Raw genomic sequence first — 3,718 nt, forward strand, 5'->3', positions numbered from 1 at the left:
TTTTAAAAGCGGCGATCAGATATCTTCCGCGATGCAAACGTATACGCTGACCGGCCCCCGCGGCGCGCGGCGGACGGTGCGCCGACCGGTCGAGAGATGGCAATACCTGCGCGGAAACATCGAAACAGGCTACGCAGATGTTCAACCACGACGATCGCTGAGCTGAATTTGTAGATTCCGCGCGTTTGTTCGGAAGAAATTGATAAAGCAGGCAATCGCGAAGTGTTTTCTGCCTTCGGAAACAGTCCGCGCACACGCCGGTCGCGCCTGCCAACTCGGCACACTCAGCGGCTCGAACCGGCGCAGACCACGGTAGCAACCGCGCTTGTCGCTGCTCTTCTGAATCAATCTGATCGCTAAAAAGAAGTAGCTTATGCGAGAAAAGGGATGATAGTGTGGTGAAAAGTTGTGTTACGGATTGTCATTCGCAGTTACACAGATAGCGGCAATCAAATATCCGCCAGGATGCTAAGCCTAAAGTTTCCAACACCCGAGCCGACCAGAGCAACGCACGCCGGTTGCGGGGGGTTGGGGCTCAGCGGGCTCTCATTGGCTGTGGCCTCACGACGATTGCAACGATGGCACGACTGCATCTGGCTTGCCAGACGCTCGTCGTGAGCCTCCTCCGACCTGCGATCGACGCCAAAACGGGTCCTAACGATCAATCGCATGCGAATCGCGTGTACCAGTCGTACATGTGTCCAGCGCTTTAACAGCAATATGGGGCCTATCTGCAAGATCGGAGTGTGAGGAACAGGCGATACCACTGCGAGGGCATCTCAAATACACCCTCTACGGTGAAAACTATCTCGTCGGCTGACGAGCGACGATAAAAGCGTACACACCGATCGGTTGCTGGAACTTAAGCGCCTTTGTTAAGCAAAGAGAAATGACGATCCCCCCCCCCCCCCCCGCGGCGGCGCAGGCGTGGATCACGATACGTAACGCGTCGTACATCCGGGGCATGGAGGAAGAAAAAGTTAGGAGACGGCGCCGCCGGAGAAACGTGAAGCCTATACATAAAAAGTAAAATCGAAGTCGGCCCAGGCGTCACTGCACCACGTGACCCCACCGCACCGCCTCTGTATGGGCCGCCGCGCTCTTCAATTTCGTCTGCTCGAAACTGCTCTGCGGCCCGTTATCGCGAAGCCTGCTATATGTTGGTTTTTTTTCCCACGGCTTTTGTCTTCCGCACGTACGCGGCACTCCTGCCCGCACACGGGCATGAGATCGCCGAGCAGACAAATGCAGTAAGGACGGGGAACAGCTACCGCCAACGAAACAAGAGAGATGCCCCGGAGTCGGAGACCGCCGCCGCCGCCGGCCCACCCGACCTTGGAGGGCCGACTGCGGCGGCTTGAGAAAGGGAAACGGCGGAGGGAGCGGCTTCAACGGACCTGGGCTTGCGAAGGCTTTCCTCCATGATCCGGGGGATCAGGTAACGCGAACCGCCCGAGCAAGCGTGAGAAAGGCACCTTCAGCGAGCCACGAAGTGCGCGTGTTCTGCAAAAGCCTACACAGGCGGTGAACCCGCCAAGGCCGGACGGGCGACTTACAGGCCGCGCCAGACCGTGATGTCAAATGTCAATGTGCTACGAACGAAGTGGGCTTTCAAGCAGACGCTTCGTGCAACATGGGAAGTTGGACCTGCCCTTATCGTCATACTTGCTTCGACACAGTATATGACGCTTGTTGGCTAACTGCTGGCCGCTTGTGCGTCAGCGCGACATCATGCACACGCGAGCAAGTCGTATATTCGTTCATTCGTGCGTGCGTGCGTGCGTGCGTGGTACTAGTTTTTCTTTCGGACGAACATCGATTCACAGCGGCGACAGCGCTGAGGCCGATTTCGGAACTATGCGCACTGTGTAGCGATGCGCGCGCTATGGCCGGGTTGTATCCGCGGCCGTCGCAGGCTTCGCGCCTTGAGCTTGGGATCTTTCGCAGCTATTAAGACCTTGAATTTATCTACCGGACGAAGAACCGCTGGCGGGAAGTAGAGGTAAGCCATTAGTTAACCTCGTATTCTTGTCTTGTGTATTTAACGAATCATAGTTACTCTCGGTACTTCGGTCCGCGGAAGCGGTTAGTCCTAACGTTTTCGTGACTGATTTTGACCGTTGCTTAGTTTTGAAGGGCGGCTTTTGTACCCTTGTGCAAACAGCGTCGATTCTTGCACCGTTTCAATCCCTTTGATTCGTGAAGTGTTGGTATCCTTGCGGAATGTTTTCGCAGGTAGGAAGCATGGTCGCGCGACTAGTCGCAGCGCTACGCTGTACTCTTAGCTCGGCGGCTAGGGTTAGAGTGGCGGCCGTGCAGTAGCTGTGGCTACCTGCGCGGCTCCAAAGAATTGCGTACAATAGGCTGAGTGACAGGAACGCGTCTAGCGCATGGTAGTCAATAAATCACAATAATTTTAGTGACCGCCGCGCGTACAGCAGCAGACTGAAATGCTGTTCAGACAAGTTTTTTTACGTTTTGTTTGAGGGCAGGATGGACGGAAATGGGACTTTTCGGGGCGTACTCACCGCACTGTTAAGGGGTAATTACATGCGTCTAAGGCGATGATCAACGCGAGAAACCTCACTCAGTGTGTACGGCAAACAGGTATTGTGTGCGACACAGACAAGCGAAAATTTTTTACACAAGCCGCTGACGGCGGCGACAGCGGCAGGCGACGGGCCCTCGCCGTCGCGGGTTTATTCCCGCACAGAAGCAGCCCACAAGCGAGCGGCAGCAACGACGACGAAGGGCATTGGCAGCAATGCATTACTTTTTTTCGTTTGTCGCTGTCGCCCACACTGTTTGTTGTACCCATTACATTACTTTTTTCGCGTCGGTTGTCGCCGTCGCTCGAGCGTTCGAGCCTTCTGATCGTTCAATAACGAGCCTATTGGTTCTCATCAAATGTTGCGATCTGCAGCGTGCATGCAACGAAGCGTACTCGAGAATGAAGAAAACAGTAGCTATATGACCCATTAGCAATTTTTCCACGCTAGTCGTGTGAACGTATAATTGGCCCTACGTTGCAGTCGGCTGAGGACAAAATCCAATGCAAATTATTCAGGGATTATAACCTTACAAAAAGAGTTATGTTTCCTTAAATTTTGTGCAATGTTTTTATACCGGGAACGATAGCGGGGTAAACAGTTGAAGCTACGGACACGTAAGCACTAATGGGTTTGGGGCGCAGTGCGTAGGCAGACAGCTGTAGGGCGCGCTGTCTGACATGACGTTGGCCAAGTGGTACAATGAGCGTGGTGGCATCCAAGGTCACCACATCCGCATCTAGACTGGTTACTGCGCCAAGCAGTATGGCATTCCAATACGGGTTCAGTGCGTGCTCTCGGCGCAAAAACTAATCTATCACCCAATAAACTTCATTTAACGTTGTCAAACTCGTTAATATTTTTTTCATTGTAGAACTTATCTTTGCTGTCCCCCTCTTTCTGCCTATGTAGGAACCCCGGGAAGACGCTACTTGCCCGAAGATTTTTTTTTTGAGAGAGAGGGAGAGATACCCGAGGCGTCAGCAGCAGTGGCCGTCGCATTCAAGACACTTCTCCTCACACCCTTGGACATCGTGGATGGGTTTCCATTGCTGCTGTCTGTGTTTTGGCCGTTCATTGTGTAATACGCTTCAAAGGCGAAGCGCACCTTCTTGCTTCTGTAGACGTTACTTTGGCTCAAGCACGGTGCCCTGGTCGGTACTGTTCTG

The sequence above is a fragment of the Haemaphysalis longicornis genome, unplaced genomic scaffold (assembly GCF_048455015.1).
Source record: "Haemaphysalis longicornis isolate Haplotype H1 unplaced genomic scaffold, Haemaphysalis longicornis Haplotype H1 scaffold_30, whole genome shotgun sequence".
In the NCBI taxonomy this organism is placed as follows: Eukaryota; Metazoa; Arthropoda; class Arachnida; order Ixodida; family Ixodidae; genus Haemaphysalis; species Haemaphysalis longicornis.